This window comes from Myxine glutinosa, chromosome 1, assembly GCF_964187855.1.
Source record: "Myxine glutinosa chromosome 1, kmMyxGlut1.1, whole genome shotgun sequence".
NCBI classification, from domain to species: Eukaryota; Metazoa; Chordata; class Myxini; order Myxiniformes; family Myxinidae; genus Myxine; species Myxine glutinosa.
This window is the reverse complement of record NC_136261.1, coordinates 262550564-262565706: the sequence shown is the minus strand read 5'-3', so window position 1 is coordinate 262565706 and position 15143 is coordinate 262550564.

Below are 15143 nucleotides of genomic sequence, written 5' to 3'. Positions count from 1 at the left end.
CACAGGTGAACCACACTAGTCGGCCCTGTGGGCCATAAATAAAATAAATAAGAAGGACACATTGGGCACACTTTATTGCAAATAGGCCGCCAGTAAGCAAAGCAAAAGAGAATGACAACATCTGGAAGATAAATAATAATAACCAGCAGAGGGAGCCGAAGAGCAAGAGATCACCTGCAGGGTTAGGGGTTGTTGGTTTATTTTTATGGAACACTGATGAACTATGGTGACTGCACCGATTGGTGCTTGGGTGTGTATTGGTGCGTTTTTGGGTGCTTTTAATGGTGCGTCGATGCAGAGCAGACTGTCTCCCCCCAGAAAGAACAATTACAGGTCCTGGGTTAGTTTTGTAAATAAAATTAGCGTCAGTGTAAATAATGCTTCCCACCGTCAGTGTGTAGTTTGAAGACCATTCCGCAATTCGGTTAACTGTGGGCGTAAGTCTGTTAGGTAGGGTGCAATGGAGCAGCGGGACGCATTTATTTATGTTTTAAAACTGTCGCACTCAGGGTCAGGTTAAAAGTAGAGGGAACTACACCTACGTGCCACACTAAGGTAAAAGTAATAGGCCCGGGACGTGCCTAAGGGGAGGAGGGTGCAGTGTTGTGAATATGAGAATGTTTTTTTTTATTTTGTTGTGGTGGTAAAATGTTGTTGTAAAAGGTTGTTGTAAAATATCACCCCTCCTCCCTCCGTTGTGGTTGTATAAAGGTCAAAGGGCGTTCCCGTAGTTAGTCCATAAAAACATACATGCAGGACACGATATATCTTTTCTTTTGACAGTTATATCCATATTATGTGTATTAGCGTAAGGCTGTGTCTTCCATTAATTGAAATACTCCATTGCACCAGTGAAAGAGATAGATTCCCTTCCATTCCCCCCTTTCCGTCAATTGCAATTCGAAGCGCCTTCCGCATTTTGGTCGGTTTTTCCCTTCATCCGCCATTGACCACGAGGCAGGGTTGGGGGAAGGAAGGCATTTCCCCACCTCGTCAGAGAGGGGAGGAGTGAGCCAGCCCCACTCGACCAACCATGAGCCAGGGGTTTGGCTGGAGAGGGCGGAGGAAGAACTTTTGGGGGAGGTTCGCCAAGGTTGAGGGGCGGGGCCTATATAACCCACAGCGCGACGCTCCCCCCAGTGAGTCGAGCTTGGAAGCAGAAACGGAGATGCACTTTTGAGCCGAGACAAGGAGGGTCACAAAGAGCTGAGTTGGTCGTCAGTGGTTGCGTTCAGTGGTTGCGTTCAGTGGTTGCGTTCAGTGATTGCGTTGAGGGGTTGCGTTGGAGACGGAGTGGTTGGACCAAACAAAAGAAGAGAGGAGAGAACCCGTCACGCCAGACCCCCCACCAGCGCGTCGGCTCTGACCGTGATCCGACCCGTGATCCGACCCGTGATCCGACCCGTGATCCCACGCACACGACAGGATCGGAGGCATCAGCGGCCGTCGAGGTCCCGCCCGACGTCCCGTGCAGGATCAAGCTCCAGCCAGCTCCGTGCCGTCCTCCCCCTCCAGCCACGCACCTCCTTCCAGCCAATCCACTCTGCAATTCCCCGTGTGAGTCGTCTTTGTTTGTTCTGTCCTGGGGTTAATTAAGTCTGTATAACGATAAGCTAGTACTTCCCTGTGTCACCTGCGTCTTATGTGCTTGTAAATAAACGTCACTGCTTTCTTTTTTGCTTGTGTGTAAATAGTAAATAAATGTAGTAGTATTTCAAACCTTTCTTGGCCTTCGTTTTCCTCTTTACATTGCGTCGCTTTTGTCTTTTCCCTCATTGAGCGGCTAGGGTGCGATACGGCCAAAGTTCTGGGTGAATCGGGTGAGTCAGGGATCCTGTAACGGTCGCGGAAATACCAAACCGCTCGGTAACTAACATCTTAATCCGCGATCGGTAACAATATAAATATATATATATATATATATATATATATATATATATATAGTCACGTGAAAAAGTAAATACACCCCATGTAAAGTTTTGACTTTTTCAACATATTTCAACATACAGCTATTTGATCTTCATTTTAACAATATTGATAGATAAAGGTGATATAAGATAACAAATATCATGAAACATTTACATTTTGTAGTCCATTGTATAATTTAAAGAAACATAAATGCAAATTTCACATGTGGAAAAAGTAAGTACACCCCTACATTTATCACTACTTCAAATACCTAAAATTAGAATCAGGTGCACCAGCTCAGGTGCAAATGATTAGAACATCGTTAGAGAGGATCTTGGAGGAACCTGTCTTATTTCGACCTCAGACATTTAGTTTGGTTTGCTTCTTAATTGTTGAAGTGTGCGGGGTCACCATGCCGAGATCAAATGAGCACTCTGAGGCCTTCAGAAAGAAGGATATAGATACCTACGAGTCTCGGAATGGATTTAAAAAGACCTCCAAACAATTTGAAATCAATCATTCGACTGTCTGGAAGATCATCTGCAAGTGGAGAAGATTCCAAACAATTGCCAACTTGTTCAGGCCAGGACACCCCAGCAAGTTCAGCCCGAGAGCAGACCGCAAGATGCTGAAAGAAGTCTCTAAGAACCCCAGAATGTCATCACGGGACCTACAGGTAGCTCTTGCCACTATTGATGTCAAAGTGCACGAGTCTACCATTAGAAAGAGGCTGCACAAATTTGATCTACATGGGAGGTGTGCCAGGAGTAAACCTTTACTGTCCAGAAAGAACACCAGGGCAAGACTAAAGTTTGGCAATGAACACCGTGGCTAAGACCAGCACTTCTGGAACAATGTGCTCTGGACAGATGAGTCAAAGGTAGAGCTATTTGGCCACAGTAACAGAAGATATGTTTGGCAAAAACCAAAGACAGCATTTGACCACAACAACCTGATACCAACTGTAAAGCATGGTGGGGAATAATATGGTTTGGGGCAGCTTTGCTGCATCAGGGCCTGGGCAGCTCACCATCATAGAATCCACTATTAATTCTTCATTGTACCAGAGGGTGCTTGAGGATAATGTGAGGCCATCTGTCGGAAAGTTGAAGCTCAACCGAAGGTGGACCTTGCAACATGACAATGACCCTAAACATACCAGTAAATCCACCAAGGAATGGCTGAAAAGAGAGAAATGGAGGGTTCTGGAATTGCCAAGTCAAAGCCCGGATCTAAATCCCATCGAGATGTTGTGGGGGGATTTGAAACGAGCTGGGCATGCAAGAAACCCCTCAAACATCGCACAGCTGAAAGAATTCTGCATGGAGGAGTGGGCAAAAATTTCTCCCAGTCGATGTCAGAGACTGGTTTTTTTTTTTTTTTTTTTTTTTTTTGTATACAAGATCGAGGCTCGTGAAAGAGCGAACATTAATCACACAGAAAGACAAACAGACACATAAAACATATAACATCGGGAGCGGTAGACAAGATGGGGAGAGAGGGGGAAGGACACAAACACAACATTTGAGAGCAGGGACCGAGAGACATGGAGACATCGAGAGATCTGAGAGAGGGTGAGGGCTTTGGGGGGGGGGGGCATGGGAAGGGGGCGGTGGGAGAGGTATAAAACATATGGACACTGCCAGGACTTCCAGGAAAGAAGTTGGAATTTCAAACAAGGTGGATCTGGGGTGAATTAGCGGGGGTAGAAAAGATCAAGGTTTTGGATGGGGGAAGATAAGAGATGGTGGTGAACAGCTGTTTTAAAGACCTGGAGGGAGGAGTGGGATTGAAGGGAGTGAGGGAGTTTGTTCCAGAGGCGGGAGAAAAGAGGAATGAAAGAGTGAAGGTGAGCAGAGAGCCGAGATTTCGGCAGTTTAACCATCAGAGGGTTGCTGGCAGATCTTGTGCGACCTGTAGGAATATTTGGGGGACAGAGCACAGAGAGAGCTGGGGGTGCAAGGCCGGAGAGGAGTCGGTAGAAGACAGAAAGACCACCTACCTGCCTGCGGTGAGTGAGTGAAAGGCCCTCAGAGATAGCTTCATCGCGGGAGATTCCAATAATTCTGAAAGCTTTGGTTTCAACAGCGTGAAGCCGAGCTAGGTGTGAGGCAGGAGCACCGGCCCATAGGGGAGAACAGTATTCCATTGAGCTGCGGATGAAAGCCTTGTATGTGGTGAGGAGCTCAGGTGTGCCGAGGAAGGACTTCGCACGACGGAGGATGCCCAGTCGGCGACTGGCTTTGGAGGCCAGCTTGGAAATGTGGTTTTCCCAAGAAAGATCATGGCAGATAGTGAGACCCAAAATCTTGAGCGACAGAACTTCTTGGAGAGGATTGTTGAGAAAGTAGATGGGAGGGTTGTCCAGTCGATCTTTTCGGAGAGACATAGTAAGAGTGTGAGATTTGTCAGGATTGAAAGACATGTTCCACTTGTTTGACCAGTCTGTGATTTTGTCCAGGTCTTCAGAGAGTGAGGAGGCAGCAGACTGCCGATCTGAGGGAAGAGGAATGGAGTGGCAGAGAGTGGAGTCATCAGCAAAGAGATAGAGAGGATTTTCGAGAGAGTCAGAGAGATCATTGATGAAGACCAGAAAAAGCACGGGGCCCAGAACACTGCCTTGGGGAACTCCAGCCTGAACAGGAAGAGGAGATGAGAGAAACCCATTCAGGGCCACACGTTGACGACGACTAGAGAGGAAGTCCGCCAGCCATGCGTGGAGATTTCCATGGATACCAAAGGAGGAGAGTTTGGTGAGCAGAGCGGGGTGCCAGACCGTGTCGAAGGCACGTGATATGTCGAGGGAGACAGCTCTAATTTCCTGTTTGGCATTGAGGACCTCCATCCATTGTTGAGACAGCAGAAGCAGCATGTCCAGAGTAGAGTGACCTGGTCTGAAACCAAATTGATGATCAGAGATCAAGCCATTGGAGAAGAGGAAAGATTTCATATCCGAAGCAATGATGGATTCCATGACTTTGCTGATAATTGGGAGAAGGCTGATTGGTCTGTAGTTGCTAGGATCTGTTTTTGCACCTTTTTTGTGCAAAGCGGTGATGTTGGCTGATTTCCAAGCAGATGGCAGTTGACCTTGAGCAAAAGAGAGGGTGAAGAGAACAGAGAGAGGGTGAGATAGAGCAGCAGAGCAGGATTTTAGGACCCGTGGGCTGATGCCGTCGGGTCCAGTTGCAGAATCAGAGTCGAGGGTTGACAGAAACTTTTCCACTTTGTCAGGAGGAAAGGACACGGAGTCCAGGAGCAGCAGGGTACGACTGGGTATGGTGGGTACAGAGAGGGATGGGTTTGGGACACAAGATTTAGAGGCAAACACAGAGTTGAGGCATTCAGCTTTTTCACGTGCGGAGTCAGCTGTGCAGCCGTTTGAGGTAAGGGAGGGGATGGAGGGGGAACAAACACCAGAAACGGATTTGACCAGACGCCACCAGGATTTGGAAGAGGGAGACAGATAAGAGAGTTCGGTCTTGAGAACGGAGAGATATTGTTTCCTGGCTCTCCTGAGGGTGGACACACACTTGTTTCGGGCTTTGTGAAAGGAAATGAGATTTCCTTCCGTTGGATTTGCTTTCCAGGAGACGAAGGCAAGTTGTTTCTGGGCAACAGCCTCACCACAAGATTCCGTGTACCATGGACGGGAGGAAGGGTATGACAACTGAAGACGAGATGGGATAAATCTGTGCATGAGAGAGAGCAATTTACTTTGGAAGAATTCCCAGGATGAGTTGATGTCAGAGGTGGTAGAGATGGGAGACCAGTCCAGATGATTGATGGCTGCTTGAAGACCGTGCCAGTTGGCCTGAGTGAAATGCCAGACTCGTCGACGCTGAGCAGGCTCCCTGAGGATGGTCAGAGAGATGTCCACTTTAACAAGGACATGATCAGATGATCCGATCGGAGCAGAAGAAGAGCAGCAGACATTTTCAGGGAAGTTAGTCATAACCAAGTCCAGAAGAGAAGATGTTCCATTGACTGAGATCCGGGTCGGGAAATTGACAGATTGTGTCAGTCCCAGTGAGTCGCAGAAGTCCTTTGCTGAAGAGCCATGGCTGGTGAGAGAGGTACCCACACCCAGCCAACTGGCATGGTGACAATTGAAATCACCACATATGAGGAAGAGAGAGTTGGGATGAGTAGATAGAAGTTGGTCCATATCATCAGACAGCGAGATGTAGATGGAGTCATCACTGTTTGGTGGACGGTACAACACACATATGAACAAGAGGTGGGAGCGAAGGGGAAGCCGTAGCCAGAGGTATTCCTGGGGGTGAGGTGGAGAGAGTGCAGTGCAGGGCGAGTGAGGAAGAGAGTTTTTGATAAAGATAGCAACCCCACCTCCAGGACGAGGCTCAGGTCTATCATACCGGAGGAGGGAGTAGCCCGGGAGAGATACTATGGAATCAGAGACATCATAAAGGAGGAAAGTTTCTGTTAAGCAGATCACGTCTGGTTTGACAGAAGCAACCTGTATGGAGAGATCAGTTAAGTTTGAACGAAGGCCCCGGATGTTTGAGGTCCATACCGTTAATGAAGAGGAAGGGGGAGCATCAGATACAGAACAGGGGGGAGGAGGGGTAGGGTAAGATGTGGAAGAGGTGGAAGAGATAGGGAGAGCTGTTGAAGGTGTGTCAGAGATTTCAGAATAGCTCGGAGAAAGGGAAGGATGGGGCGGACAAAAGGTTTGATGGTGATTGGGTGAGCCACAATGAGGTGTTATTTGAGGAGGGGGAAGAGCGAGGCAGAAGGTTGGGGGAGATGGAGGTGAGAGTTTGAAGGGGGAAGAAGCGGGGAGGATGCTTTGAGGAGGGGGAGTGAGAGGGGGGAAATTGAGAAGCAATGAGGGTGGGGAGATTTGAAGGGGAGGGGTGAGGGGGGAGTTTGGGAGGGAAGGGACAAGGGGAGGGATTTGAAAGGGATGGGATATGGGGGAGATTTGGAGGGGAGGGGTGAGGCAGGAGTCTAGGAGGGGAGGGGCGAGGGGGCGTCTTGGCGGGGAGGGGTGAGGGGGTAGTTTAGGAGGGAGGGGGCAAGGGGGGAGATTTGAAAGGGATGGGTGATGGGGAAGATTTGGAGGGGAGGGGTGATGGGGAAGATTTGGAGGGGAGGGGTTATGGGGAAGATTTGGAGGGGAGGGGTGAGATTGGATTTTTGAAAGTGTACGATTTATGGGAAACGAACATTTATTGCAAAATGAGTTTCTTGTGACCTTCGAGTTAAAAATACGTTTAAGGACGCTGGATGGAGGATGGAGTGCAGGAGAGTTTAGGGAATGTAGAAAAAAGGCACTATAGGAGATGGATATTTTTTTTGGGATGAATTGATTTGGTGAGCAAGTCGAAAGCAGCCTTTTAAAGAAGAAGAAGAAAAAGGTGTTATAAAATATGACGGAATACATAACTTGAGGGGAAAGTGTAAACATTGAAGGTTAATGAGTGAAAACTATCTGGGGAAATGGGGGAGAAACACGTGGTCGAAGAACGAACGAACGAATAAGAATGAATAAACGAATGAGAACAGAGAAGGAAATGTTTTTTTTTTTTTTTTTTTTTTTGAGTTGAGATTTACACAAGGAAGTAGGCTATGGGTGAAAAGCCTGGGAATACAGAGAACGAAAGTTATTGGATCACAAACGACGGACCGCTGAGAGAAAAACAAAGCCTCAAGGTTGTACAGTGCACACTGTACAAGGCCTCAAGACACGACACGGCAAACAGACGATCAATTTATGAAAGATAAACACCGAGAAACAACCAAAGTTGCACACAATAACTTCACACACCGAAAGATAAATACAGTTTCGACAAAATACAATTGTGAACAGACTTAACTTCGAAAAACGTGGAGACCGTGTGGAGCTTCGAAAATCCCTCCCACCGTCTCCGAGATCTCGCGAGATCTCCAATGGAGGCTTGGACTCAAGCCTTTATCTATCAAATGGTAGACAGTTATAAGAAACGCCCACTTGAGGTTGTTTCCGCCAAAGGGGGCAATACCACACCTTTTAGAGCCAAGGGTGTACTTACTTTTTCCACATGCGAATATTTGCATTTATGTTCATTTAAATTATGCAATGGACTACAAAATGTAAATGTTTCATGATATTTGTTATATTATATCACCTTTATCTATCAATATTGTTGAAATGAAGTTCAAATAGCTGTATGTTGAAATATGTTGAAAAAGTCAAAACTTTACATGGGGTGTACTTACTTTTTCACATGACTGTATGTATATATATATTGTCACGGACCGCAGATAAGATGTTAATTTGCCGAGCGGATGGCGCTCGGCCCGAAGTTCGAGTCATTAGCCTTCACTAAACCCGATCCTGAACGTTGGCCGAATCGTGCCACGTACACTCAATATGGAAACCTCTAAAGCGACCGAAAGAGCATGAAGAAGTAAAGACAAAGTAGGGAATAACAAGATTTATTACTATTTATACACACTAAGCAGAAAGGAAAAGAAAGATGATTTATAAGGCAATCGAAGGAGCAGGAGACATAGTGCAATGATTAGCTTATATATATGGCAGTCTTAATTAATACCCCAAGACAACATGAAAGACGGACAAACGGGCACACTTACATGGGGGAAATGATGGCAGGAATCACTGGAGGGAGGAGAAGGTCCAAGCCGATGGCAGGGCAAGAAGGTCTGGGCAATTCCACACCATCGAGGTCCACGTTCCGTGCTCGAAGCGAACAGCAGCTGGCAGCTCCGCGTCTCCACAGCCGGCAATAGGGCCTAGAGGGTCTCGGCGTATTGCTCAGTATCAGCACCCCCTCAAGTCTCGTTCTCTCTTGGCTGCTTTAGCTGGATCGCGCATCTGCCGCACCTCTCTCTCAATCTTCTTCGGACCTCAATCTTCTCCAAAAAGCTCATCTGCCGTAGGGAGCGTCGCGCTGCGGGTTATATAGGCCCCGCCCTTCAACCTTTGTGAACCTCCCCCAAGTGTTCTCTCTCTGCCCTCTCAAGCCAAACCCCTCATTCTGGGTTGGATGAGCGGGGCCGACTTACTCCTCCCCTCTATGACGAGGTGGAGACCCGCCTTTCTTCTTCGTCATTACCTCGTGTGTAATGGAGTCAAATGCAGCAAAGTGGACGGGAGATGAAAATGCAGCAAAGTGGCTAAAGAGTCAATTGCAGCAAACCTGGCAAACCTGGCACTTGGAAGCTGCCATGGGGCGTCGGAGGGGCCTACTCTTATTTAATTCGGTGCAATGAAGAGTCAAACTATTGGGAAACACATCCTTAACCTACAGAGAATAAGGGACTAACTATTTAAAAGGATATATTGTGTCCTGTGTGTAGGTTTATGGAATTAACTAAGAGGACGAGCTTCGACCTTTCTTTACATTACGGAGGGTGACAGTTACACACAACAAAACCATACTTCTCACATTCGTTACACTTTCTCAAATTCGTTACACTTCTCAAATTCGTTACACTTCTCAAAATCGTTACACTGCACCCTCCTTCCTTCAGGCCTGTCCTCGGGCCTATAAAACTTTACTTTTAGTGTGACACGTAGGTGTAATTCCCTCTACAATTAACCTGACCCTGAGTGCGACAATTTTAAAACACAAATAAATATGTCCCCCTGCTGCATTGCACCCTGCCTAACAGATTTGCGCCCACAGGATAACCGAATTGCAGAATTGTTTTCAAGCTATACATTTACGGTGGGGAGCATTATTTACAGTGACGTTATTTCTTATTTACAACGCAGCCCAGGACCTGTGTTTTTTCCCCTTTTTTGGGGGGGAAACAAAGAGAAGGAAATTCCTGTTGGGAGGGAGGAGACAGCACGCATTGCATCGATGCACCAGTACCAATAACACCAAAGCACCCAAAAGCACCCAAAAGCACCAACCAGTGCACAGTCATTACTGTTTGTAATAAACACAAAAAAACAACTGGTGGTGGTCTTCTCCTTCTCTGCTGGGCCAATGTTCTTCCCGATGTCTTCTTGCTTCATGCGGCCTACTTGGAAATATAAAAAGCACAAACCATGTCCATTTTTATTTAGGGCCACAGGGGCCAACTAAGGGTGGTCCACCTGTTTGGCATAGGTGCCACCTTACCGAGGTCCGCAAGCAAGATTCCCTGGCCACTATGGCCGGTCTCCAAAAGAGGTGCCCTGCCCCAGAACCTGGGGTCCATCAAGTGGTACTTGGTTGCAGAACAGCGGTCCATAAAGTGGTACATCAATGCAATGCATGCTGGTTGCGAGGGTCCTGGCACACAAGACGACCTCCGCACGCTCCCCTCAACGCCCAGTGGCGCACAGTCCTCGGGTGGGAGACAAAGGGGGGAAAAGACAGGTGAGCGAGGGGTAAGGTCACAAGGGTACACTTCAATAAAGGCAATGCAAGGCGAGGTGCGTATGGAGACGGAGCGGAGAAAAGCTAGTCCCTACCGTACGTCACCCCCCCTGTCACCTACTCTACCCTTGCCCTTACCCCATATTTACAACAATCTACACATTTACAAATTCATCACTACTGTCATGTCTCCCCCATATTTCCCTGATACCAAATTCGTCTCCACAATCCCTCTAACCAAAATTTGCCATCACCCAATTCATCATCAATCCTCATAAGAAGGAAGAGATGGAACATCAGCACAATGTCACACCCATGTCATGATGCATCTCACATTCCAAACATTTGCATCAAAATAATAAAATAACAAAACATCCATGGCATGGTGTGGAGTAGCATCACCTCAGGTGAGTGGATGTAGATGGTGCGAGGAGATTCTTAATCCTAACTATCCTCTAAATGACTTTAACACACTTTACACTACCCGGGGTCTTTCCCTGCCAATCCATTGGCCAACTTACACTATGGGTTCTAAAAACCAATTCCCATTGACCAAACTGTGGTGCTTCCTCAATTTGGGGTCTCACTCCCCCGATGCAACTCCCTGTGCCCTTGCACAATTTCAGGGCTGAGTCGTGTAGCTCTCCCAGCAGGTCTACCCACCTGCACACCTCCACCACTGTAGTTGCCACCCGAGCTTACCTAGCTCCTTGACCTAACCTATCTAATTTGGGAAGGCCCTTCCTGGCTCTGTCACCCCTTGGTGCCCTCTGGCACTGGGCTACCCGGGTCCGTCCTCCGGATCCTCGGGCCCCATCCACAACAACTACCGGCTCCCAGAGCCCACCTGCGGCCTCACCTGGCCGACATCCTCACAGTGGTGGAGTGCCCATTTAACTACACACACTAACAGGCTACATGCCCAGCCATTTCCACAACACTAATGCACCCATCCAATCACCATTCTTCCACCACGCACCACAGATGCCAATATCCAACCACAATTTACCTATACCCTCTACCTAACACTTACACTACCCTCCCCGGGTATTCGTGATGGGGGTCCATCCTCCTTTCCCCCATCCACACCGTCGCACCATCCACTCCACTCCACAGTTTCCACCATACTCACTCCATGACCATCCATTCCAATACTCCATATACTCCAGACAATTTATTCCATACACCTGTTCTCCATTCACCTGTTGTTGCACACCTGTGCAATCACACCTGGTGCCACCTGCACCCTCCTTCCTTCCTGGACCATTCGGTCAACACAACACCAATACAATGCACAACCAAGTATTCCTCATACGCTGCTTCATACACTTCCATGCTCAATACAACTCACAATCACAATCATTTACTCATACCCTGCTCAATACACTTTTGATCCTCACACACACGGCATCATCTCAACTAACTGGTGCCCTGCTAACTTAGTGCTCCCCGTCTTCCCTTTAAACTAAGCACATACCACGTCATTATCATCCAAACTAATCTACCTGCGTCCCCACTACAGGTATCATTGTCACTACCTTACCTTAATGTTACCTAAGGTCATCTTCTCTAGGTCCCTACACACAATATCCTAACCCTCCCGGGCTAGTTTTCACTGCCAACCCCCATAACACTTGTGCTCCTTTGCCCCCCGCTGTGAGAGATGGCAGAGTTGCCATCCCACCACATCGGGTATCTCCCACTACCAATTTGGCTCATCCAATTGCAACCAATCAAAAATTTTCCAATTACTGCCAATTCTATTCACTTTTCTAAATTTCGGATCAAAAACACTATCATCATCATCACAGTCTGCTTTATCCTAGCCTCGGTGCGTCGTCACATTATTAAACTCGGCTTCGCAAAGCCGAGCAATGAATTCGGGTGGTTTGGTCGCCTGCAGTTGGATCCGTCCGGCATTCACGACTCTGGGGAGGAGGCATGCTCGGGCCGAGGTTCCACGCATCATCGCGGCTCGGTACCTTGCGGTCCCGGGCCCGATGACTGAGGCTTGCCCGGTCGGAACCCCGTCCCCGCGAGGGGGCACCGTTCCGCTTCCTCCCACTCGCCCTTGAACCGGACCGGTCGACTCGCCCGACAAGGCTCGGACTCGACCGTGCAGGGCGGGGCCAAGCCCGAATCGGCAACGACGCTTCGAAGAGAAGCGACGCAGCATCGATCCGCGCCGGGCCTGGCATCCAACAAAGCGCACCGCGCCCCGAGTGCTCGCATCGGCTATCCGTCGCCCTAAACGCTAACCCGTTCAATGTCGATGCTTCACTTGCATACGCGACCCGTTTCACACTCACAAAACCTGGCGTTCCAATGCCTCCAGTGCGTCCCACACACTCCATCCATCCCACCACCGCACTCCCTGTTGCACACCACACCTCTCGCGCACACTCGCCGTTCGCACACCTCGTTCCACACCTCTCCTCCGTAACACTCATCATGGGCGTGCACTCTTGCATCCACCCACTCACGCACATCAATGGGCTCTCCCACACCCGCGCCACAACCAACTCAGGTGTGCTTTCTAGCACACCCTCCACCACCACTTTACTCTCCGTGTCACACTCACCCTCACACGTACACTCCGTATCGCTTTCACTCCTTGTGTCACACTCCGTACACCCCAATGTGCAATTCTTGCTCGCACTCGGTTTCACACTCACGCTTTGTAACACGCTCACCCCTTGACGCACACTTTTTTTCACACGCGCGCCATTTCCACTCACACGGGACCCTTCACCAACGCCCGGGTGCCATATTGACCCCAATCGCGCGACAATTCTTTTGTCGCCAAACATCCTTCTACAAAATCTCCCCGCACAATACACAGCACGACTCACCTGGGGGATCCTTTTCTCCACGCGCACCTGCAAACTTCCATTTGGGTTAAGCACAGCATCGTGATGTGAGCACGGACTTTGTACAGTTTCCATTTCTCCCTTCAATTCCTGGGTTACCTCCGTCGTCTCTTCAATTTTAACTAAACCCGCTACTTTTGCTTTTTCGACCGCTGGCTTTATTAAAATTCCCTCTACTTCAGCGGTCGCCGGCTGCCCCATACCCCGGGTCGCGATTTCTACCTCAGTCATTTTACCCGCGATTTTCTCCACTTCGCCCAACCAGTGCTTCTCGCCCCGCTTTACCTCGTCGTGCACCCCTGGGACCCTTTCGCTCAACCTGCGGTCTCTGTCCCTCTCCGCTTCCCTTACCTCATATGCGACTCTGTCCCTCGCCATTTCCTCAGTTATTTCTTTAATTTGGTTTCCCCAGTCATTTTTGAATTGCTCCCTCATCTCGGCCATAAGGGCCTCCATTCCAGCCATAAATGATTGCATGACTTCAACCGTTGGTACAGAGGGCGCGGCTCTCGCCGCCATGTGCGAGGCGCCATTTTGTGCCTCTTCAACCACGTGCGCGAGGGCGCCATTTTGTGCGCCTGATACTCCCTCAACCACCTCCTCATTGTTCTCCTCCATTTCTTCCCTGTGGTCCCGGGTTACCCCTAACCCCTCTTCTAGCTCACCCACCTGCATCCGATCGCCTTGATTGTCCATGGCACGACTCAATTTGGGATGTTAAACAAAATTTCGGCCGCTCGTAATTTCGACCAAATTTTTTTTTTTCTGATCTTATAGAAAATTTGGTTCGGGCCTCGAATCTCACTCCCACACACCAATTGTTACGGACCGCGGATAAGATGTTAATTTGCCGAGCGGATGGCGCCGCGGCCCGAAGTTCGAGTCATTAGCCTTCACTAAACCCGATCCTGAACGTTGGCCGAATCGCGCCACGTACACTCAATATGGAAACCTCTAAAGCGACCGAAAGAGCATGAAGAAGTAAAGACAAAGTAGGGAATAACAAGATTTATTACTATTTATACACACTAAGCAGAAAGGAAAAGAAAGATGATTTATAAGGCAATCGAAGGAGCAGGAGACATAGTGCAATGATTAGCTTATATATATGGCAGTCTTAATTAATACCCCAAGACAACATGAAAGACGGACAAACGGGCACACTTACACGGGGGAAATGATGGCAGGAATCACTGGAGGGAGGAGAAGGTCCAAGCCAATGGCAGGGCAGGAAGGTCCGGGCAATTCCACACCGTCGAGGTCCACGTTCCGTGCTCGAAGCGAACAGCAGCTGGCAGCTCCGCATCTCCACAGCCGGCATTAGGGCCTAGAGGGTCTTGGCGTATTGCTCAGTATCAGCACCCCCCTCACGTCTCGTTCTCTCTTGGCTGCTTTAGCTGGATCGCGCATCTGCCGCACCTCTCTCTCAATCTTCTTCGGACCTCAATCTTCTCCAAAAAGCTCATCTGCCGTGGGGAGCGTCGCGCTGCGGGTTATATAGGCCCCACCCTTCAACCTTTGCGAACCTCCCCCAAGTGTTCTCTCTCCGCCCTCTCAAGCCAAACCCCTCGTTCTGGGTTGGATGAGCGGGGCCGACTTACTCCTCCCCTCTATGACGAGGTGGAGACCCGCCTTTCTTCTTCGTCGTTACCTCGTGCGTAATGGAGTCAAATGCAGCAAAGTGGACGGGAGATGAAAATGCAGCAAAGTGGCTAAAGAGTCAATTGCAGCAAACCTGGCAAACCTGGCACTTGGAAGCTGCCATGGGGCGTCGGAGGGGCCTACTATTATTTAATTCGGTGCAATGAAGAGTCAAACTATTGGGAAACACATCCTTAACCTACAGAGAATAAGGGACTAACTATTTAAAAGGATATATGGTGTCCTGTGTGTAGGTTTATGGAATTAACTAAGAGGACGAGCTTCGACCTTTCTTTACATTACGGAGGGTGACAGTTACACACAACAAAACCATACTTCTCACATTCGTTACACTTTCTCAAATTCGTTACACTTCTCAAAT